This window comes from Mauremys reevesii, linkage group 1 (genome assembly GCF_016161935.1).
Source record: "Mauremys reevesii isolate NIE-2019 linkage group 1, ASM1616193v1, whole genome shotgun sequence".
Lineage (NCBI taxonomy): Eukaryota > Metazoa > Chordata > Testudines > Geoemydidae > Mauremys > Mauremys reevesii.
The window spans coordinates 116,961,755-116,987,062 of record NC_052623.1 but is presented as its reverse complement, the minus strand read 5'-3'; the positions used below and the strand labels follow the sequence as shown (position 1 = coordinate 116,987,062).

General features: G+C 41.9%; 1 protein-coding gene across 2 annotated transcripts in view; it reads right to left on the bottom strand.

The window, feature by feature from the left end:
* Window positions 1-25,308, bottom strand: part of ST6GAL2 (ST6 beta-galactoside alpha-2,6-sialyltransferase 2) — a 256,017-nt gene that overhangs the window by 210,509 nt on the left and 20,200 nt on the right. The window lies entirely within an intron of this gene.

The window sequence follows — 25,308 nt, the reverse complement described above, 5'->3', positions numbered from 1 at the left end:
TTAATTATGCCCCCAAATCATCTTGCCTTTTTAGTTTCCTGTATTCCAGCCTCCATGGGTCACATTCCACTATTCACACTGTTGTGCCTTTTGTTTTTTACACAAACATAATATAAAGGAATCACACAGGTACAGTAGGGTTCCAATAACTTTGTTTACTAACTATAGCCAAACCTGCAAGGCCAGTTCTGGCAGGTTGCTAAACAGAGAATACAAATAGTACCTCTAGAAGGCTCACAAATTATTTAAAGATCTACTACCCGATTCCTATCCACTACACACTCTCAGAAGCATTTTGATAGGCAGTGCCTGGGCCACATCCTCAGCTGATGTAAATTGGGTTAGCTTGACTGATGTAAACACCGAACTCAGTTTATATCAATTGAGGGTATACGTAAGTTTTGGGAAAAAATGATAGGGGTATCTGCCTTTAAATGTTTGAGAACCACTACTCCGGCACAGCCTATCTGGAGAGGATCATAGATCTAACCAAGAATATATCCACTTCATGAGCATTTTCCTCTCATAGAATTTGTGAAATTTCCAAAGTTCACATTTACAAACTCAAATCAGCATATGTCCATAGTTTGGACAGTCTTACCTTCAAAAGCTAGTCTGTCAGAAAAAATCTGTCCACTGCCTAGTTCAGCTATACCATTAATCACCAGCCAAACGAACAATAAAAAAGATCTCAGAGCACAAAAGTATGCTTCCACTTGATGTGTTGATCAGTTTAGGCCTCCAGATTTGCCTGAAGCGTTAAAGGAACCCAGCTGTGCATTGTTTGTATATAACCATCAGCTACCTCCTCATCACAGTTCTCCCTGGTTCAGTATTATAGGACATCAACATTTAGTGCCATTACTAGCTCAGACAAGAATTTGCTGGTTGTCACTAGCGGTTACCACATTGTTATGTATCCAAGAGGAGGGGGAGGAGAAGCAGGACAGGAATTTGAAGTGAAAACTTATAGCATCACCTCCACATGGCTCAGAATGCTGAAGACAAGTTGCACAAATTTTAAAATAGCGGCTTGATTTTCTGGGGCCCTTATTCTCATTCACAATAGGGTGCCCCTTCCACCCACTCACCCGGCAGCGGAAAGGGACTTTAAAGTGGCTATGTATGTAATTTATTATGGAGCCTGCATGCCATATATCAGTAGCATGCAAGGGCCATCCTCAGAGCTCTGATTGGCGGACAGAAAATCCCATCCCTGCTTCCTGCTATCAGCTCTCCTCTGATTGGAGGTACAGGATGCCATTCCAGAAGGAGGCTCCAGGCCATGGCACATATTGCTGCCAGGACACAGCAAGCTGAGAAATGAGCTCAGGGTTGGAGGACAGGCCCAGAGAGTGGGCTGCCTCTATAGCCACTAGGAGCTTGCCCTACCCTCAAGAATCAGTCAAAGCCTAAAGGAAAAGAGGTGCCTTGATCTGAGAGTAAGGGACTGATGTTAGAGGGGCAGTTGGACTGTTTGTTTGCACAAAGGTGTTTGGGTGATTACCCAACAGGTGAATGCCTGTTTCCCAAAGGCCGAAAGAGGGTTCTCCACCCCAAGGAGAAAGGCAGATGAGTGCCCATCACCTTACACCCAATTTAAGGACCTTTTACACCACTGCCTGCCCTGAGGGTAATTGAGAATAAAATCCTTTATGGTAGCTCTGAGCACTGATCCATCTTAATCCCTATTCCAGATTACATGTAGAAAGTATAACTGGGATTCATGCACTGTGTCTTAATTAAGAATTAAATATATTTTAAGTAAAGTATCAAACAAAGGATTTTGATAGGAGAGTGTAGCCGGGACTTGCCCAGTCTAGTGTCAGGACCCTCTCCTGCCTCAATTTCCTTTCTCAGATACTGTAGTAATTTACCAGTTTCCAGTGCTGTTAGGTCACTGGCCAAGTCACAAAAATTCACTCCTTCCAGAGTTTAAATCAAACTCCAAAAGAAAATACAAAAAAATTCTTGCCAAGCACAGCCCTCTTCTCAGGGTCTGTCCTGTTCCTGTCTCCAGCCTTTCTGCTGGGCTTAGCTTCCATCCCTCCTGTGCTCCAATCAGTCTCTTTTCCTCCTGGTTGATAGAGGTGGCTGTACCACCTCTGGCAGCATAGGGGAAGCTCCCTCCCCCACTATCATCTATCCTGGGTTCCTGGCTTTGGAGTCCTAAACAATTGGGCTTTCTGCCCTCATAGCACAAACTGCCCCACCTTTCCTCCCAGGGCCTCTTGCTACAAACTTAGTCCAGCCTCCTGCCTTTTAAAGGCAAACAGCTCACTCCTGATTTCACTCATGCCTTTTGTACTCACCTGATTTTCACAAAGTGACTGCCGGGCAGGAAACATGTCAATTTTTAGTCTATAGCTTTGAAGTGTTGCTTACATTCACCCAAGGAACTTAACTCACATTGGATGAAAACTCTGAAATGTTTGTTTAGAACTAGAGAATAATTTAAAGTGAATAACATACACAGTGAATTTAGCGTCTTTTTTTCCTGGCTGAATTTCTAGAAGCAGAGTACAATTTCCTCCCATGAATACATTTTTCATATATACCTGACTAGTAAAAAAAAAGTTTGTTTTTTTGTTTTGTTTTTATGAGAGTCAGTACTCAAAATTCCTGCATGTTAATTATCTGACCAATTATAAAGTACATGGAATTTTGTTCCCTATTGGAGAAGTAGAACTTTGGTAAAACAAGGCCGTCTTGAAGAATACATGAGGGCAGCGATTCTCAAACTGGGGTCTGCGAGTCAATTGCATGCCACGGAACAGCTGTGGAGTGGGGCAGGTCCCGCGGCTGAGCACCTCGCTGGGAGCTAGCGTCTGCTCTGCTGCGAGAGGAGCAGGAGCGGCCTGCCTGAGCCAGCGGGGCTGCATGCAGAGTTCACCTCCTGCTTTCAGGCTCCTCCCGTGCTTTCCTCTGCTGTTGTGTTATGGCCGGGGCCACTGATAAAACTCCACGCTCAGCCCCAGGACCCGCCCCCACTGCACAGCTCTTCCGCGGCATGCAGTTGATCAGCAGGGCTGGCCGCCATATTAATGTATCTCCGTCTAATCCTAATAATAACAAAATAAACAATAGTCTTTGTGGTGATTTTATTAATAATAGATCTTTTCATGAACATCGGTAGGCTTGGAGGTCTGTGAAAATTTTTATATCACAATGGGGTCCTCGGGATGCAAAACGTCTAGGCCTGCTGCATTAGGGCTTTAAATGTCTCAGGGATTGGTAGCTATTAAGCAGGATTAGAGAATTTTAGAACATTTTAAATCTTGTCATCAGCGGGGGCACAAAAAGTTGCACAAATTACCTAGGAAAAACTAGGCTGCTGTAAGATTTATTGGCTAGGAGTAAACTAGTTTGTTTTAACCATATAATAAACACTATTCCTATAAACATCTGAAATACATAAAAGGTAGTTATGTAGTTTGATGGGCATGCGCCAGAGAATAATGTTGCCAGTGGGCCAGTTGCCAAGGAAACTCACAGGGTACATCTTCTAGAAGTTTTGCTAAAAGGAAGAAACAAAATCAGATGGCCACTCCAGGGGCATCCTTTACTTGCAGCAGGAATGAAGTCCCATGCGTGTTTGGTGAATGAACTGGAAAACTGAACACTTTGCTAACAGACCCAGTTGTCCCACACAGGGGGCGGTTAGCAGATCAGGGTGCGAGTTTGCTGAAACTACAGAAAGGAGAAACCATCAATTCCCCAGACAGAGATTAAAAGGAACCTATTTTCTGCTTATAGACAGAGTCACGGAGCGACATACTCTTCCGCTCTTGTCCCTTTATTCTGGCTAAAAGGCTTGGAATGGTGTAAAGGGGCTCTCAGTCCGGGGGTCTGGCCTGGTTAGAACTCCCCAGGGGCAGGCTGTCATAGGCCGTCTTTCTGGGGACTCCCTCAGACCCTGGCAAAAGGTTCGTACTGGGGCTTGGGAGGTGAAAGGTCTGGCTGCAAAACTACAGAGACTCTGGGAAGTGTCGCAACCTGTCAGACAACCTGAGGAAGCTGCCATAATTTCCATGGACCCCCAGGGCTGTCAGTGTTATGCTGGAGGCCACTGTGATCCTCAGGGCAGCCCAGGATTGGGAGAGTGCAAAAGCAGCTTAAATCCTCATTAGCCCCTATCCTCCTGGGCTATAAATTCTGTGCTGCACCTCTTCAGGGCACAGCACAGAATCTCTCCCGTGGCAATCACCATTCACAAGTTATCGTTACGTTTAGTTTGTTGTTCTTGTGTACACTTAAAGTGCTGTCTCTTTAATCATTTTATTATAGTTATCCTTTCAACCCTGGTTTAATTTTACTTTTCTATTATTGTACATTTATATATCATCCATTATTAACCTTCCAGGGCCTGATCCTTTCCTGGATGCTGTTTTTACCCTGATAAAACTCTGTTGAGTTCAGTGGAGTTACTCCTGATTTATGCAGGTTAAAGTGGGAGAAGAACAAGACACACTATTTTTAAATCTGTAAATAAATATTATATTCCTGATAGTTTCTCCTACTATATGAAGACTGATTTTCTTTAAAAACAAACAGAAGTTACATGCTAAATTGGGGAACTGAGTCTACAGTGACCACCTCCAAAGCACTCTATTAAATCTCAGAAAATGGATCCAGGGAGATGGTCCTTAATACTGATATAATGAACACCTAAATAAGGTTAATATGTTTAATTTAATACCAAAAGAGCTTAATTTATTTTTACCTTCTATTGCCAAGATCCACTAAATTGCATTGTGCATCCAGCTGTCTGATAAGGATCATTACTTGTCATAGTGCTATGAAACATTTGGAGACAAATTTTCAAACTCTGGCATCTGATTTGCACCATTAAACAATGTGTGTTGCATTTGTGCGTGCAAAATCCCACCGGCTGATTTGGTAGATGCATGTGCAAATTAGAAATGGCACCTAAGGGGACCTATTTACAAGTAATACTACCCATTTTGCATGCACAAATGTGAATATACAAGTTTAACATCTGCAGAAATAAGTCAGCCACCAGATTTTGACAATGCACTCTCAGGATAACTGCACTTCCCCCTATCTCAATTCCCCCCTTTTAGTTAGATATGGTATTTTTCACTTCCTGTTCTAATCTGGTGCACTGTTAGACAGTTGCTGACTTGCATCCTGTAAGTGGCTGTGTTAATAGTTGTGGGCAAAGCAATTCGTATATCTGTAAGTGTGGACAACCAGATAGTAAAAAACTTGAGTTTAGGGTTCCATTAGACTAATGGCTGTGCATTGCGGGTTTCACCCTGATAAATACCCAGCCAGCTCCAGATTAACCCATCACTGGGCTCTAGGCATGATGGAGAGGCAGCTACCCCAAACTGGAGTGAATGGCTTTGCAGCCTGGCCTATGGGGTCACAGCATGATTCAGGTTATGGCTCTGTCCATGAATTTGGGCCCTAGATTCTCAGCGCATTAATCTGACCCTTCATCCAACCCACTTGATGGATATATGCGGCCTATATGACATATGCAGATTCTCAGGCTCTCAGGTATCTGTTGAAGAAAGTTTAGTTCTCCTGATTTTGCAAACATAATGTTCCAAATTAAAATAGAAAACAGTATTGTTGATCTGAAACAATGGCTCCGAGAAGCGTGAATCTCCCTCTCCCCATTCATCTCAGTGGGCTGTTGACGCTAAAGCCTGATGAAGACACTTCAGATGTCAGCACTGCCTATTTTCATTGCTGATGATTTTAGTAGGTGGAATGGGACAGGAGTGAAGCTCAGGGGATTGCAAATGGGGAGTTGCTGCAGGGAAGGTAATGCAGGGAAGAAAGGACAAAAGACTCCTTGCAAAGTCAGGGAAGAAGGTGGGAAACAAAGAAAGGAGAATGGGGTGAATGAGAGGCAGAAATAGCAGTGGTCCTAAAGGGGAGAATATTTTCCCACAGCAATGGTGAGAAGTTGAACTAATAATAAAAAAAACACTAATAGCTAAAGGTTTAGATACTGCTTAAGGGCCTGATTCTCCCCTTGCTCTTTGTGCAAACATCCTATTGACATCAGTGAGATATCCGCAATGGTTTGAGGGTAGCACGGAGTCCTAAATGTATACCCTGGTACTCTGGCCATAGTTAAAACTGGATTCAGCTACAAAATGAATTTGACACCCCGGCCCTGTATAAATGTGGGTTAATTAAGAAGTCTGAGTAGAATCAGATCATGTAGTAGATGTAAAGGAACAACTATCCTGCCCATTTCTGCTCACAGCTTCCTACAGGCAGGGGTTTCAGGAAATGCTTTTCCATATTTCATTTTCTACCTTCCCACTCTTCTAATTGTGCCTTACAACGGCTCCTGTGCACCAGTGTCAGAGTTGCTACTGTGCATTCCATAAATCACTCCTAATTAGGAAGGGATTACTATTTATATTCCAGCACTAATAAAGCAGCTTCAACCTCTGAACAACTGTTTGCTATTGCATGTTAAAAGCTATGCTGTTTTACCACAGTTCCCTCTGGGAAGAGGAAAAAGGGAGAGAGGTGGTTAATGGTTTCTAATTATCAAATTATAAAATCAAGTGCAAAAGTAATCCATATTCCTGTAGGTAAACAAGAAAACACTATTAGTTCATTCTAATATCCGGTACTTGAGGCAGGAACAGACTACTGTACCAGCCCTTTCTAGGTCTTATGGTCATTAAACCTGCCACAGAGACTGAGCACGGGGCTGGGAAGCTGGGCTGATGAAAGCAGGTCCTAAAATGTAACTTTTAAGGAAGAATGGAATTGAATGTATCCTAACCAGAGGACAGAGCTGTGCTCATTCAGGCTTGTTCCTGCTGACTGCCCTCATCTCCATTGATTCAGCATTAAGCACATGGGTGAGCTATTAGGGAGCATATTTTATCTTCCTCTAATTGGTCAATAGTCACTAACATACTGGTACTTGCTTTTTCACTGGCTTGGCTGGTTCATTAGCTAAAAGGCCTGGATAAAGGCGTAGTTAATGAAAAGGAGTTTGTTGTTTCACCAGCCATTGTAGTTAAACTTCCAGATGTCTAAAGATCACATTACTGTGCCACAGTGAAGGCTGAAAGAACAGATGGGCACCTATCACTATGCGAGAAGCAACATTTGTCAGCGAATGCCAGGGGCTTAAGATGATTGGTTATATAAATATATATTTAAGGGGAATTTCCTCATCAGCTGTAGCTTATTAACTATAGTGCTAATAAGCTCACAGCTCTGTGTTTATATATAGTTCTGTCTGTAGGGAAGTTGGTGGCTTGTAGGATAATATTTCAATATTTCCATTTGGGAATAAAATAACTAGACATTATCTCCAAACAAGGCTTTATTTAGAAAAAAGGTACTAATGCTTTGCCTTCCTGGTGTGCTTCGGTAAGTGGACCACATCAAGCTCCTGTCCTTTCTGTTGTCCATCGGCTCTACTCATCCACAGTTACCTAACAGATCAACTCCCCCTAGCATCTTCAATCACCCATCATGCCATGTTGCCTTCCATTCTTCCCACTGCCCCACTTGCCCACAAACTTGTGGTTTTATCTAGACATCTTCACTTTCATCCTGGCTCTCAGGGCTTTTCTTCTTCTCACTTCATCTCCAGCCTCTGTTTCTCTGAGGTCCCGTCCCCCATCCTTCCTCAGGCCCCCATAATTATACTTTTGGCTCTTCGTGTTCTTCCTCACTCCAACTAGCTCTTTCCACCCATCCTCTCTGACTTGACAAGCTTTAGCCCCTTCATAGCACATATGCTTTGTATATATCCTGAATAGATGCTAATCATCTGCTTTAACCCCTGCAGCAAAATCTTAATGGGAGTATTAGCATGTTATTAAATTACCTGTGAAAATGGGATGTAGGCTTCTAAATCACTTAAGCACTTTTAAAAAAAAATTACTTTTGTGGTTGCTGCATGGCAGGAATCGGGCTTGCCTCCTACCTGGCCAGCGTCATAGTCCTGAAGAGATCCTGGCTTTGGGGGTGACAGTCCTGCACTGTCCTCCTTGTGCTCATCTTCCAAGGAGTCTTGCTAGTTATCCTTGATGGGATGTGCGTTGCGGGGAAGAGAGCAGGCAGTAGGAACACAATCTTCCTGGGCGTCAGAGACCAGGATGTGGGCAGTCAGAACTAATGGCTGGAGCAGGAGCTGGAAGCCAGGTATAGGAGCCCTGGGTCAGAGCCAGAGTCCAAGGCCAGATGCCAGAGCCCTGGGTCAGAAGTCAGGAATCGGAACTGGGGGTCAGAGCCAGGTTACCTGGAGTGAAGGAAGGCAAGAGCAGAGCATGGCTGGGCTGGGCCAGGAACAAGCAGGTGCAGGAGCTATCACAGCTCTGGGTGCATACTTTAAATAACTGCTGAACTGCTGCTGCTGGGTTTCAGAGCTGGTCTGCTGACCCTTCCCCCCCAGTTAGGCAGTGTACACAATCCGGCAGCCTAATACAGGCCAGATGCACTCATTAGGTTGCCTGGAGACTGGCTTTGCTGCAGGCCCTGCTTCCAGACACTGGGTTGGGCCATAATGTAATTGTACAGAATCCTTTCCAGCTCCTCAAAAAATGGGCAGGTCATGTTTCCATTGCTGTGCTTTTTCCTGGCATGCCTGGTCTGAATGTAAGTCCTCCTGAATATAAGCCATCTGTTTAGCAATGTCTACAAAAGGATCTTTATTCTGGTAGCTGGCCACAAGGGCTTTTTGCACCAATGCTTCTCATGGTGGTGAGATGTAGCTGCTCAAAGCATGTTGTGAGGCCGCTGGAGTAATATGGCCGCAGTGCTCATATCCTCAAATCCAGGAGCAAATGGACAAATGCTGGCCCCACACCAGTTTTTTAGTAGGAAAAGGGACATCCATCCAACTTGACACTAGAGCAGTGATAGGCACACAGGTAAACAGAAAAGTCACTAATGGTTGTCTGCAAACCAGTGTGGGATAGCAGTCGGAGGACTGCCAAAGCAGTGCACAGAAGCATTATGTGCACACAAATGACAAAACTGACTCAATTCGCAGCAAGCTCAGTTCTGGTTGAAAAAGGAGTCCAGAGTGCCTGATAAATATGGAGTTAGTGCACTATAATGAATGTGTAATGTGCAGGCAAGTGTTTTCAAACAGGTCTAACTAGACCTAATCTGGTTTACCACTGCACTGTAGACAATCCCTTAGTCTTTAAACCATATCATAGTCCTTTTGTTTTAGTTTGTTGCCAGCAGGAGATTCTTCCAGGATGTGTTTAGCTTAAACGAAAACTTTCAAAATATAACTACCACTTGGTAGAGAACTCTTCCACTTCCATTCAAGGAAAGTATAAATCAAAGTTAACATGGAGACTAAATCATCTCAATTCAGCTTGTTGTGCAAATCAGGATGCAGATGACAGGTAGGAAGTCAATAGCTTTTAGATGAAGGACTTCAGTTTACAGTGTTATTACCTGCCTCTGCTCTCTGCTGTAAAGAGCAAATACTACATACTGCAGAAATATAAAACATTGACATTTTAAAAAATCCTCTGGAAAATATTTAAATCTTGTCCTGGTGAGAATTAACCTAGCTGTTATTTTGGGTACCCGTGTAGTCAGAAGCGTTTCCTAGCAAGTCATTGCCCTGGTAATTATACACTCTCCCATTTTATGAACAACTTACTGTTTTGAAAAGCAGGTCAGATCCCTGTAGAGAGCGATGGAAAGTAGTTTGAGGGCAAATGAAACATTAGCATACAGTAGGATTCCTTTATCTGTGATTTCTGCTTTAATGCTTAACTAGTAGCTGGGGTTTTGTTCAAGTCTAGATTAAGGTAGGATCAGTTGAAATGGAAGTGGTAGGGAGCAGACTCAAAATTTAAACCCACAGATTTTCAGATTCACCGGGCTCCAGGTTTTCTAGTTTTAAATGTAGAAGACGAAGGCATATGGTGTAATTACACTGAGGAAAAAGTAACTCTTTTCATTTTGACCCTGTGAGCCTGGAAGGGGTACAAGCTAATACTACTGTACATAGTATGTCTAACAAAATTAATTACGTGTATGTCGGAAAACCTCTGGAAAACTATGTTAAAGTAGTGCTAAGGGCCTGCCTTCAACTCTGAAGAGCCATGAAATCCACAGCTGGACTAAACCTTTATCCCTAATGTGCTGTGTTGATTGAAGAACAGGCAGCAAATGCAAGATCAGTCATAATTTTTCAGAGGCCCACTGAAATTCCAAGGCAAAATGGGATGAATTAAGAAAGGACATCTAGGTTTAACAGAATCTTCTGCCATTTGTGGCTTTAAGTAAATCCTTCACTGTTTTAACAGATTTTTTTGCTAGTTTCCTTTTATTTCTTCTTTTTTTGATAGTATTAAAAATAGAACAAAAATAAGTCATCTTGATATGGCACCATTGATACCATTGCGGGGGTCTGTGGTTTCTTCAATCTAAATGTCAATGGTCCTATTAAGATTTGACTGGATTTTTTGTATCATTGCTCATCATTTATTCAGAACATATGTGTCTGCCGTGAATTCTTACAGTGTTCGCAAAAGTCCAGATCAAGCAACGGGAATGTTTAGAAGTGCTGCGGGTACTCAGCAACTGTTGAGTTAGCTACATGTACTCTCCTGCCTTCTACCTACTGTACCTAGTTTGAAAAATATATATATATATAAAATTTGCAGCATTTCCACTTCAAGGGGCAGATCCTCAGCACGTAGAAACTGCATAGCTTTTTTTTTACTGCAATGGAGCTGGGCTGATTTACCCTAGCTAAAGATCTGACACCCTTTACTCCACTGTAGAGTTATCCCTCTGTCTGCCCGAGAGTCACTGCACTCGAATCTGTGCAGTGCTATCTATTATACTGCCTCTGTAAAGCATGGTATGATGCTGTGTATGAAGAATGCTGTAAACCTCACGGTATTACACAAGCAAATGTTTATTAAAAATCATTTTGAAAAATAACTACTGCATATGGAAAGAAATTACATTATAAATCTCACTATCTCGGCTACTTTTTTCTCCAAAAGCACCCTAGAGCTACAGGTGTACTTTGCAGATAAATACAGTTTTTCATGTTCACTTTTGAGCCACCATTTTTCTATTTAGGAAGAATTATGGGACAAATTCTATTGACATTTCTTTCCTGAACCCACCTGACCTACATGTGTGAAAAGTTGTGTCTGCATCGAAAGTGGGACTGTCACATTGTGAGTGGAGAGGGACAGGATATGGGTATGGAGCAACCCCTGAATGTCACAGACATCTTCTTTGTCCCACTGCTAAAGATGTTAGGGGCAGGCCTGGTGCATATGTCACAGTGTGGATCCTCCAGCCATTTCCCAATAGAGGGAAATTCGGGAGGTACATAGTCCCCTGCAGCCAAGAGGAGTCATTCTGGTAGCACTATGTGGCTTGGTGGGATTTTGAAAGATTCCTTCCCGCAACTCACAAGGAAATCCCCAGTGCAGAGGCCAGTTGTGGTGGTGGTGCAGTGAGGAAAATATGTGTGATATATGTTTTATTTAATGTGTTTATGAATATTATCATCGTATGCTTATTAACAATTTGTACCAAAACCAAAATAAATTTATTTCTTTAAACCACACCCCAATCCCAGCATTTCTGACTGTAAGTTCTTGATTTCTTGTATTCTAGCAGTCTAAACAGGAGTCTTCCTATTTAAAGATGCGCCAATGCTAATTACTCTTGCCTAATAACATTCCAGAGCAACATTTGTAAAGCTAGGTCTTGAACTACTAAATATAAAAGGCCAAATCCTTTCTCCATTTCTGCTCAATCCTTCAAGTTGAACTCTCGTGTTAGTTTTGTCTGAGAAAGGAAGGACTGAGTTACTCAGTAAGGATGTCAAGATTTGTTCCAAAGCTTTTCAATGGGATTGCTGACGTGCCATTAACTAGAGCAAGGCACATTGTGCTGCTGTAATTATTCTTTTCTCATCTTCCGCACTTAAAGTATCGGTTGGATAACTGATGTCACATCTCAGACCTGGCAAGCTTTCCCCTCTGATCACAGTGAGGTAGAGTTGTCTTCATGGCCACAGTGGTAAAACTATACTTCTCAGTTGGGAAAGGAACATAAACGCAGTGCAAGGGCTCGTTTTTGCCCCTTTGAAGATATGCAAACACAGGTGTAACACAGGGGCTGGACCTAGAAGTGGTTTGTGTTGCTATTCATGTGAAGAAGCCAGCGTGGGCATTGTCATGCTCAGACCCATGTTGCCTGCCAGTCTTTGGGTTGCTTGTGATCCAAACAATTCAATACATACCTGCCTTGGGGAGTCACAGTTATTTTGGGGGTAATGTCATTGAAAAGGCTTCTGCTCATACCTGTCTAGTACTCACATACCGCTCTCATAACATGGCTAGCCCAACAGCATTTTGCAGCACACTGGTAAACAGCAGCATGCTTGTGTTGTACACCAGATGATCACTTTCCATGCTGCCTTACATACCTCTGTTCCTATGCAGTCTGAGCATCGCCCCCGCCCCACACACACTTTGTAAATCATTATTTGCTAGCTGAGAGGAGAGGGCCCATTGACTTTAAACTATCCTGTCCCTCTTGCTATCTTTAGTCCTGTTATCTAGCCTCTTGCTCATACTATGTAGTAACTATCACCTGTTCTACTTCAAACTTTTCATCAATGGCTCTCTATAGTATGTCTTGAACCTCTTTAATTTTCCTCCCTTGCCTGTTCCTAACATTGTCTCTGATACACCAGGCCTGTTTCAATATCCCTGCCTCACTCTCTCGTCCATCCCTTCCCCCTCTCCGAGGACCTGTAAAATCAGGGACAGTTGGGGCCTGCCCCAAAGGCCATTGAAGTAAGGGGCTTCCTAGGGAAGTCATGGAAGCTCCTTCACATGGGGGGGGGTTTCAAAAACAGGCTGGGTAGCCATCTGTCTTGAATGCTTTAGACCGGGGTAGTCCAAAGATGGACTGCAGGCCAAATCTGGACCACCAGACACTTCTGAATGGACCCCGAAATATACTACTTACTATCATTATTGTTATTTTTTAATCTTCTCTGGAGTCTGGACCTTGACTGGACCTTGACTAAGAAATTTGGACCTTGACAAAAAATAGTTGACTGTTCCTGGTTTAGACACAACAAATCCTGCATCTTGGCAGGGAGTTAGATTAGATGACCCTTGCGATCCCTTCTAACTCCATGGTTCTATGAGTCTAAGTGGATGGAAGGACTCTGATTGAGTTCAATGGGCTTTGGATCAGCCCCTAACTCTCCTTGATTTTACCTTTACGGATCTTTTCCTGTAGACTGTTTCATGTTTGAATGTCAAAACATTATTTCTTTTTAGGCAGCAGACATTAAAAAAAACCACCTGTTTGGTCTCATGAAAATATTCACTATTATCATCTTGCTGGATGGAGGCATTTGGAAATAGTAGAGTAAAAAGCACTTTCTAGCCCTCAGATACGTCAAATGCAGACACACAGTTTCCACAGCCTTTTGCAGCACTTTTAGGGGACGCCCTATTGGGCTTTATTCAAGGGCTATGTTACAGTCTTTGGTGCTCCCCGCTGGGCTGTTTTATGTTGGTGCCATGTACAGTTACATTCTAGCATAGGAAACAGAAAAGCCAATTAAAAAAAATCAAAACCCATTTGTGAATCTCAGCTGAAGCTTCAAAGGTGCATTCTAGACTATTGTCTCCACCACTTTACTAATGCACTCAGCAGGAAACAGAAGCCTGTGACACCAGGTGGGGGACAGAGAAGGGAGTAGGAGTGGACGTCTCCCTGAAGTCTGCAGAAGCACTTCTTCAGCAAGTTTGTGAAGGTGGGGCTTTGAGGGTGACGAGGAGGAGTCGTCAGAAGCAGCTATGCTGTGCACGTTGCTCCTTTGAGAGCCCAGTGGAGATTCTCCCCTGAACCTCCTTGGGGAATAAGATCGTACAGGGGAGCAGCCAATACTGTATTCAATTCTTGTGAAGCTGTGCTGAGATGTGAAAGGGTGGGGGATCAGCCATCTTTCCATCAAAGCTGGCTGTCAGGGGGCATGTTGTTTGATTTACCCCCCGATCTCTTCTATTAATGGGATTTACAGGCCACACACACTACCTTCTCGGGGGAAGGGGGGGGGGAAGGAAGTGATGAGAACAGGGATAGAGTCCCATCTTTCTAAGTGTATACCTACGCTAGAGCTGTAATTTCCAGCTCAGGTAGACATACTCACACTTTCTCTGGTCACGCTAGCATGCTAAAAATAGAAGTGTAGCCAATGTGAAAGGTACAAAAGAGAATGGAATGTATCCTAAGAAGGGACAGGCCTGCACCCTCCCCTGCCAAACAGAATTAGTATTAAGTAAATTCTGAAATGTGAACCTCAGCACAGAAGTCAATGGGAGTTGTGTCATCTTATCTGAGGTCAGAATATTATCCTATGTTAACTGAGTCCAATGACTTAACTGTACAATAAGAGAAGGCTTTTTGCTTATCATAGCCCAGAACAATCAAATGTTATAATCTCTTAAACCACACCTCCAAAAACTTTTGACGTAAAGGGATAACTTTTCAAAGCTGGCCTAAAATATTTGCACTTACAAAGCTCCAGGACACAAGTGTTTGCTGTGAGAACTGCTCAAACAAACTTTTGGGTGCAGAAAATTGTATGTACAGGTAGAAAATGTTAGTGTGCATGGAGGTAGGTGGTGTAGAACCAGAGGGAAGTTAAGGTTATGTGAGATAAATAAGTATTTCCACTGTTTGTGATATGTTAATGTGTAATCTTAATTTTGCGTTTCCTGGATTTTAGACTTTTTAGCTGTAAGGTTTTAATAACTCCTCCCCCACCCCAATGTTGCTGATATCTAGTTACAACTTTAACTTTGGCTTCATAATCTATTTTTGTTCGAGAACATACGTAAGGTTATTTATTATGATATTTTTCATGAGAGGACCATGTTTGCCACAATTAAGCAAGTTTATGAAACAGCTTTAACTCAGAATTTCTTTGCTTCAGGAGGAAGAGAGGATACGGATACGTTACAATATGCTTTCATTATTTTGAATGCATTCCTTATGATTTGTTATAAAGATAATCTTTCAGGATATGCAGAATTTAGCTCACTCCACTCAATAGTTGATAATATTCAGTGTTCATCTGTAAAGAAGACTCATCTCTCTCAGGTTTTCTATATTTTCAACTAAATTATTCCATGTTTCACACGGTGACTCTCAAGTTTGCTCCTAGCTCTATTAAATCCCTGTATATATATGTTTTATGAACACTGTAAAGATCATGTTGAATCTAACTTCTTCAGTGACAGGGGTCATGAAATATTGAAAGGTTTAACCACATCTGTGAGATAAATAAGTATTTCTCCCAAAGGCCCCAAAGCTGGCATGTTCATATACAGCTCCAACTCCTCGTTTGTGTTGACACACTATTTCCTGCTGTTTGGAATTAATCTATAAAATAGCAGAACCAGAATATTAGGGCACTTCAACCTTTCCAGATGTTTTGTCATTACAGTAGCTGTTAACAGGAGAGAAAACAAATGAAAATTAAAAATGTAATATTCTTCAACACACAAAAGCTTTTTTTTAGTTAAAGTCAATTGACTGGTAGAATCTCCTCTTGTGTTGTTGTTGTTTTTTTCTAGTCAAGTTTGCAGCAGAATATCAATGAGGCTTGTTGAAATGGAAACTTTTCACTGTGCATAATTAGAGTAAATGAAACGTGCATCCATTCTCAATGTGCTTCTTTTATTTCTGTAAAATTTAATTTCTCAAATAAAGGATGCAGAAAAAATGGGGTAAATGTCAATTTGACTGAGAAGGAATTGGAATTCTAGCCCAAGTGGTGTAATAAGAATAGGGTTTGAATCTTTAACTAAGGGATGCAAACACTTCTTTTGTTCTGCCCTATTTATTTCTCAGTTGTGTTTCTGAAGGGCTCAAAGTACTAACTAGATTGAGACATAGTGCAGGGCCGGCAAGGACGGCATATTTCCCCTCACATTTCTGACAGGGTAACCTGATTGAAAATCTATTGTTATGCCATGAATTTTCTAAGCACAGAGGGTCATTAATACAATTACAGTAGAACCTCTGAATTACAAACACCTTGGGAATGGAGATTGTTTGTAACTCTGCAACATTCGTAACTCTGAACAAAATGTTATGGTGATTCTTCAAAAGTTTACAACTGCACATTGACTTAATACAGCTTTGAAACTTTGATATGCAGAAGAAAAATGCTGCTTTCCCTTTATTTTGTTAGTAATTTACGTTTAACACAGTACTGCATTGTATTTGCTTTTGTTTGTTTGGGTTGTTTTTGTTTTTTTGTTTTTTGTGTCTCTACTGCTGCCTGGTTGAGTACTTCCAGTTCCAAATTAGGTGTGTGGTTGACTGGTCAGTTCATAACTCTGGTGTTTGTAACTCTGAGGTTCTACTGTAATGCTAAATTGTGTTCTGCCATGGCCTTTCTGAGTTGGGGAAACATGTCCAGGAGGGATTAGATGGGGATTATCAAAATTACTTCACTTGTCACCTCTATCAAATTTGAAAAGCGACCTCCAAATGTTGACCACCCTCCATCACCAGTCATATTTTACTTGATAGTCCAGTTTTCCAAATCAGTCTAAGTTATATGTGGCAACTTTCAGGTATGGGATTGTTGTGACTCTAACACTACGAACTGGTGAACAGCTGAATTAAAAAAGAATGAGGGGTATTATTTTATTATATCTATTATAGTAATGCCTAGATCTGAGCTCTGTTCTGCTACATGCTGGATACACCGTCCCTGCCCCAAAGAGCCTACGATTTGAATAGGCAAAACAGACCAAGAGTGGGGGAAAAGAAATAGTGTTTCTATTCCTGTTTTACAAATGGTAAAATCGGGCACAGAGATATTGAGAAACTTGTCTTAGGACTCACAGGAAGTCTGTGGAAAAGTCAGGAGTTGAACCATGAGTTCCAGCCTTCACCTCAATGCCATCCTTCTTCCCTTAGGTTAAACTCACTTGTACAAAAATTTGGAGCAGAAGCAATTTTCCAACACAAATATCAATTTCTGCTGAATTAAACTATTCCCACAGGAGTGTTTTTGTTTGTTTGTTTTGGGGTTTTTTTTTGTTTGTTTGTTTTTACAGCAGCTCACGGTAATCCCTTTGATGTGTCCAGAAGGACTGCCCTTCTGGTGTAGTTTCTAAGACACCATCAGGATCAACAGTGGAATGAGTACAACAGACGTTATGAAAACATTATGGTGCCTGATCATGACACAGTGCTTCCTGCAGCTAACAATAAACAAAAACGGGGAAAAGTCTATTTCCTCGGAGGCAGGTTTTCCTAGTTGATTGTTGTTGGATTTCTGTATTATACATGTCAAACACAAAGCCATAGGTGATTCCCTGTTTAAGATTTTTTCAAGCCAGGTCACTCAGCTGAATCAGTTGTGAAACCTGAAATTTGCCAAGCTTGAAGCAACTAGTCATTGTTATTTAGTTGTGGTTCAGTATCACCCAGAGGCCATAAAGGATGTCAGGACCCCATTGGACAAGGCACTGAATAAACACACAAACCAAAGAGCTTGTTGTGAAGGGTTTAAAATCTAAATAGACAAGTTAGGCAAAGGGTGGAAGGAGTATATTATTCCCATTCTATGGATGGAGAACTGAGGCACAGAAAGATGAAGTAACTTGCTCGCTACCACCCAGGAAGTCCGTGGCTGAGCTCAGAACTGAACACAGCCCCACCCCTACCCCTGGCTGCCTAACCCACAAAAGCTGCCTTCCTCTCCAGTTCAACAACAGAGGTTAATGAATATGGTGCCATTTTTGCTTTAAATCAAACATTAATTTTGCTGTGTCCTTTCACAGGGTGGAAAGTTGGTATCTTTCTCCCAGTATCTTTCTCCCCACTCCCTACCATTTCCATCTGCACAAAGAACACCATTGTTTTCTAAATGAAAAACAGTCACCTTTGAAAGTGTGAAAAATGCTACTCTTGCACTTCATTTTTTCTTGAGAAAAAAACAGGTATAGTGTGAGGAGCTACATAAGACAGTCAGAACTTGGAATGTGAAATGCATATTCTTATTAATTTGTGTCCATATTAACCTGGTTTATCACAGAAAACAGATCAACTATTTTTAGATTGCATTCATTCTTTTATTTTGTCTGCCAAGCATTTCCAATCTGAAACTCACAGAAAAAGCAATCTGTTACACTCAGACTTCTGCGTGATGAGAGGAACTAACAGGTTCCATGACAAACAAATGTGCTTTCTCTATTTTATATTCACATTCCTCCAGTACATCTTTTATTCACCTTCCTTACCCTGAACACTAAGCATGGTGGCTATACCAGAGACAAAATAAATAAATAAATAAATAATGGAGCTGACTTATCCGTCCTTTAGGGCAAGTTTTGTGCATTGTTTGTTGTCATTCCTCTGTCAGCCTTTTTTGCCCTGCTGAACCTGTGCACATTTGTCAGAGCAAGACGGTCATCTAGTTTTACAGGTTAGGACAGTTTAGTCAACATAAGACCAAAAAATAAAAAAGCAAAACACTGGAATAAAAATTCCAAAATACCAGGAGCAATACTTAACTGGAGGAAGAAGATTCACTGCTAATGCAAACTTGGAGAGATGATTGCTATTTAAGTTCAGATTGTAAACGGTCTCATCTGTGATTGGTGCATGGGAATTTATGCCAGCTACACACATTAAACCATTGCATGTTTTATTCTTTTATTCTTATTTCTTACAAGATTAGGAAATTACATACCTGTTTGGTTAGGGGGAAGAGAGGGATAAAATATAATTTCAGTTATTCTCCTGAAACACTTGTTTGAGGAATGTTTCTACAACAGCACAAGCAAGTTCAAGATGCGCAGATGTGGTTGGGCACCTTGTATAGAAATTATTTTCTTATAAGTTTATACATTTTGTCAGGGGCAAGACATCTGCAGAATTAGGCTAAGTAGTTCTGACACTTAAACTGTGAATGAAAAGACACCCATAGATGATGAAAAGTATTCTCAACAGCATGCTGACACTGCTTGATATATCAGTCAGCGCTGATATGCTGATCACAAGGTGCTACTGCTCTGTCTACATGTCTGGTAGGAGTTGACATAATTGTGCTAAAACAGCTAAGTTCATTCCTTCCTATCCATTCCAATTAGTCATGATAGGCAGCAGCTTCTCTTTTCCAAGAACACTGACAAGCAGAGTTACTCAAGGCCCTGTCCTGCCATCGCTCTTATTTAACATCCTTGGGCAACCATTAAGGGAAATTGTGAAAGTAACGCATTTGAAGGAATCATTGGACCTACTCGTCCACATTTCTGGGTTCAGTATCCATTGGAATTACTGAGGTTAAAGACCTGGCTATTATCATAGACACCTCAGTGAAAACCCTCTGCTCCATGGACAGTGGCAGTCAGAAAAGCAAACAAAATATTAAGTTGTATAACAAATGGGATAGAAAATAACAAAAATGTTATAAATATCTGTATAATTAATGGCTTTCCCTGGAACTCTACATTCAGTCATGGTCACCCCTCATCACAAAGGAACCAGGAGAATTGGAAGGGATCTAAAAATGGGTGATGAACATGTCCAAAGGGGTCAGAGATGAAGAAAGGCCATGCTTTTTGCACCTGCCTCCATGTGCCAGCAGGAGAGCTAGATGGGGAGTGTCCTGCACTCCCTGAAGAGGTGCAGCACTGAGTTGTTTGGGTTTTTTTTAATTTTTTTGCATACCAGAGAGTGCTAGGAAGAATATTCTGCTAGTCTGGGTCAGAATTCTTCCAGGAGCTGCCCCCGGGGCAGTTGAAGCTCTGCATTGCTTCTAATGCGAGGCTGTGGCTAAATGGCACAAGAAAGCCCTAAAAAAGGAATGACAACATTCCTCGATAGATATTTATATTTAAGCCACAACATTAGAAACGCCCCCTGGCATGAGAGCACACACTAGAGGATATTTTTAATTTTAATCATAAAAGTATATAGACTTAATCTGAGCGCTTTTGCTGAGAAAAGATGTGTTCTGGGCAGCTGCTGTGTGGAAACCTTCACTTGCCATTGTTAGTAAAATTAAATTGCATTACAGCCATTGTAAGATAACGTTCTTACCCCTTAGAACAATATAAATCAGCTGAGGTTCTGTAGCAAGCCTGGGATGTGTGGAAAGTTGTCAGTTCAACAGTTTTTAGAAAAGTGCTTTTGGTGTGTGTATATATATAGAAATTGTTATTAAGGGCAACATTGAGTAACAATATCAGGAACTCAGAATTCCCGAGGCTGGAGTAAGTGTCACATAAAAACAGAGAACACATGATGTTCATGGATGACTCGTTTGCCCATATGATTTACACAGGTACACCCTGAAGGCTTTGAATTATATCCACAACCCAAAAGAACACAGAAGGAAAACGAATCCTTTTGGCTCTTCTCTTTTCATCTCAGTTGTCATCTTCCCCTCACACTTCAGGGCATAAACCAACCTCTAACTGGTTATACACACTATAGGGAGGTTACCTCACAGCTGCCCACTACAGGGTTTTCTTACACCTTCCTCTGAAACATTTATTTCTGGTTGCTGTTAGAAACAGGATATTGGAAAAAATGGATCAAAGATCTGATCTGGTACAGCAATTCCTGTTACTATGTTCTCTCCTCTAGTATACTCTGGCCCTATCTCATCTATTCCCCTCCAACTCTTATGCTCTTTTGTCACTCTTCTCAATGTTGATGCTCTTTCATTTTCTTTCTCATCTGCCCCATCTTTAATGTAAGCACAGTGCTTAGATGTTTGTTCATACTGTTACCACGAGCCTGCTGGTCATTCATTTGGCTCAGTCAGCCTGTCTAGATGCAGCTTCCTCTGTCCAATGGTGACCAATGGACTAGTTTTAAGAGTGGTGAATGCAAGAAGATGTTTTTTTCTAAAATATGGTAGAGTACTGAACTAGTGCTGCTTCACGGTATTAGAATAGAAAATGAAGGTAGTAAGATATCAAACATTTCACTTTATTTGTTGGCTAAAACTGGAGCATGAAGCAGTAAGCAAGATGTGGAGAACTTGCACTCCTGTATTTTTCATACCTCTTTCCTTATGTACTCTCACACTAGTTGAGAAGAACAGATACAGTCACAGTAACAATCCCTGTATTTTAAAGTCTGGAGCTCAGGATTCCTGTAGTTGAATGTCTGTAGCAGGACCTTGTCAGCAGAGGGCCCTTGGCCCAAGAGATCACTTCCTCATTGGTTTGAGAGAGCCCATGTTTGTTAACTTTCAAGGCCTGGTGCATAGACACAGTGAGGATGGTGCATATTTTTATTTAAAGCACTAACAGCTTATCATTAGTGTATTTACTTGTATTTAGTTACCATTAGGTAGCTGCCAATGACATTCCTATATTTTGAGTCACCTACATCTCTGATGATTATCTCCTGTCACTACTCTACTAAACATTTGGGTATTTGTTATGTCATCAGGTGGAAAATCTTATAGATAACCACTTGAAATTAATAGGACTATTTCCTAACAGGATAAATTAGAGACCAAGAAATGAGTTTTGCTAATTATTTTCATTCTGAGCCATAAACTCATTGTGAATGACAATTGGTTGGACTTTGACACCATTAAGTTGGCAATTGCTTTGCTTTTAATAAAAAAGGTAGAAATTTGCATCCATGTAAAATTTGTATTTGCAAAGGCAAAAATACTCATCTCTTTCAGTCAAAAGCTGATGCAGACTCACAACACAGGAAAACATAGGGTCCCATTATGCAAAAGAAGTGCCAAAAGTGCACAAAAATTATGCCAAAAGGAAGTTATGCTGCTTTCACATTGTTGTGCCCCAGGGGTCCATAGTCTATGGCTAGTGTGCAGTGGCAGGTGGCAAGAGTCCATCTGAGAAGTCCTGCTCAGCTGTGACTAATCACAAGTGACACTCCAGATAAGCGTAATAGTTGGCGGAGAGATGGCCTCCACAGGAGTTTGCATAAGGGGCAAAGGTGTTGAGGTGCAAGTGATAATGTCACTGAAACCATTCATTCTGTCAGGTGACTGAAGAACCAAGAAGTAGCCACGTCACAGGCTCAGCAGGAAAAAAATATGGCATGGGCATGCTGGAGAGGGTATGTGTTATGTCCGGTTTTTGGCACAAACACACAACACATCATCATCATCAAAGAAGACAGATCATGTAGGAGGAACTGGCGAACAAATCTACACAGGCACCCACACACACACAACAGCAATGTCAGAGAGAGCCCAGCACACACCACACATGCAACACACATGATGGCATGATGAGCAGTGAGCAGTGCAGAACAACAAACTTGCAACACAACCAGCACAACAAACACATTTAGCAGCAGCTTGCAGTGCAGTATGCAGTGTGCAGTATACTGCTCATTGCCAACAATATTTACTTTAACTTTTTTTTTTTACTTTTTTTTTGTTTTTTTGGCACTTTTCTTTTTCTCTCTTTGACTGGCCTCTTTGCCGCTGCATTCACTGGACCTGACCACTGGACTGTGCTGCTGGTGCTGCAGAAAGAGAAGAAAGGAGAGAGAGGCAGAAGAGGGTAACGGGGCAGCCTGACTTCAGCATAAAAGTTTTATGGGCTTAACTGAGAACACACACACAAATTGTTTTTAATACGGTGGGCTCTAAACATTGAATTTGGATGGGAACTTCCTTTGCCAGAGAAGAGCTGTCCCCATGTCCTTCTAATAAATATATGAGTGAAAGAAGCTTCAGATGGTAGATGATTAGATTTGGCTGCTAAAAAAAAAGTCTAGACTTCTGACATCTGAACATTCATTATTCTGAGGTGCAGTCACCCTGCATAAAGATTATCTGTGGCAACATGGAAGTGAAACCATAATAATACAGAACAGTGGAGCCCACAGCTGTACACGTTACCCACAGTGCGTAATATTGGCAAGGACACCCAAGGCTCGAGCTGCTAGAAGCAGGGCGAGCCCTGGTGCAGGAGCTGACCCAATGGCAGCGGTGAGGAGAAGCAGTACTGGCTGCCCATCAGCTCTCTTTGGTTTGGTACCAGGACCCCTCCGTCATTACCGGGGGGGATAGGGAGGGCAAATGTGAGCGAGGGGCATTGTGACCTGGCACACAGGGGTTGCAGCTCTGCTCATGTTTGGCCCCATGGCCTCTCCCTGAGCAACGCTGCGTCCCCTGTGCACCCAGTTGCAACACCACTCACTCAATTTTCGTCCTGCTACTCCTCCTGTTATGACAGAGGTGCAGTAGGGACAGACCTGAGTGGCACTGCAACCCCTGTTTGCCAGGCTGCGCTGCCACTCACTGAATTTTGGCCCTGCTACTCTCTGGCATGATGGAGGGATCCGCAAGGCCAAACTTGAGTGGGCAATGGGATGGCCATCACTGTTCCCCATTTCTGCTGCGGTGGGGCACCAGGGCTCCTCCCAGAGGCCTGCCCATTCTTGCCCTGCTTCCAGCAGCCCATGGCCCTTCTGCTCTGCCCGCAGGACTTGCCCAGTGACAGCCTTCAGACCTGCTACAAGTACAGGGAGCTGAGGTGAGTGCCCACACGGGGAAAATGGGGAGTGGATACGAGGGAGCTCAGTTGAGTGTAGCATGTGAAAAATTTCTGGGGTGTAGCTGATACAAAAGCTGGGGTGTAGCTACATATTCAACAGTGGGGCTGATTCTATGTTTTTTAAATACAAGGATTAACTAACATAAGTATTTTTGAGCACATAGTTTTTCAAAAGGCCTGTCAACTCATCCTGTTCAGTAGCTTAGTTTACACAACATACATCTATCATTTTTTAAAAATGTAAACTCTTAAAGTGTAGCAATTTTTCCCAACAGACTTAAAAAATAACAGAAGTGGAGCTACCTTGCAGTGTCCTTGGTTACTAAAAATAATTCTTTTTCTCTATCTCAGTATTTAGTATGCACTTAGTATTTTAACCAGATAGGGGGTAAAAATTACAATGCCTAAATGAGGCATAATTTTAGCTAATTATTCCTCCTGAAAACTCATTTCTCACACTTCAAGGTCATGAAGGGCATTACAACCAGTGATCGAAGAATGATAGTGGAAAAATGCAGATTGATTTAGATTTTCAAAATTGATTAGCAGTTTAAGACTATGGCAGCAATTCGTGTGGTGTTTTCAGTCTAGTAAGAGCTAAAATTGATGAGCGCTTTTTGAAAAGGTATTGCAAATTGCTATGCTAATCAGGGTAAATTAAGTCTTGATTACAAGACTATTTGCACTTTGTGAGGAATCTTTAAATAAAACTAGTTTGGGAAATGTTTCCTGACAGGAGATCTGCTACAACTTATTTATAGTGGGAACAAGGTGATCATTTTTCTTTCACGCTTTTCCTCTTGTTTTTTTCATGTATCTTCTCAGAAGATAAAGCGATACCCTGTAATATCTGTCCTAATCCACATTGCTCTACCAGTTATTTTTTGTATTTTTCTCTTCAAGATTTAATTCTATTCATTCTGATCAATAATTCTATACGTTATAACCCTCCCTGACACTCTTGTAAAATACTCTGGTATAATTTGTGAGCTACAGTCTGGAAAGCTGAGTCTACCTCCTCCATTAGAGCAGAGTTCCAGCAGGACAGATATTCTAAAAAAATATTCTTTGAACTCTTTTCTTGTAGTTGGTATTTACAACTGTATAATTCTAAGCCCTGAGCATATTTATATAGTTTAATGGGGGTGAGTCCTGTACTTTTGTTTCATCTGAGGTTGAAGTTCACATGCACACAAAATCTGCATTAAGCCAAAGTTAAATGGATTTTGCACGAGGAACTCCACAGGGGTTGATAGAAATATCGTCAAATCACCTCCTCACTCTGTAAAGGAGTTTTGTAATAATGCAATCTCGGGGCCACTGTTTCCATATAAGCACTACTTCAGTGGGCCCTCCCCCGCCCCCATCTCCAGCTTTCCCTTTCCAAGCCTTTGGTTTGATGCAAAGGCAAGTTTTCCAGGTGAAGGAGGAGGGACTACGTGACCCTTGGGATCAAGTTCGTTGTCTGTTTGTTTGCTTGTTTGTTGTTGTGTGCAACCATGTGCCTGCTTGATTGAAGTTTATAGTGTGTTGTGTTTGGGGGGGCTGAGTGCTCAGCCTAGAGGTCTGCTAGGCAAGGCTGTGAACTTCCTAATGAGGCTCTAGCCTGCCATCCTCTGATTCCTAATCACTTTAGAATCCTTTGATAAGGGGGTGGGGCTATCTCAGGGAGAACAGGGGTTTAAAAAGCCAGCTCCTAAGCAACCAAAGGAGCTAGTGAACAGGAGCAGCAAACAGG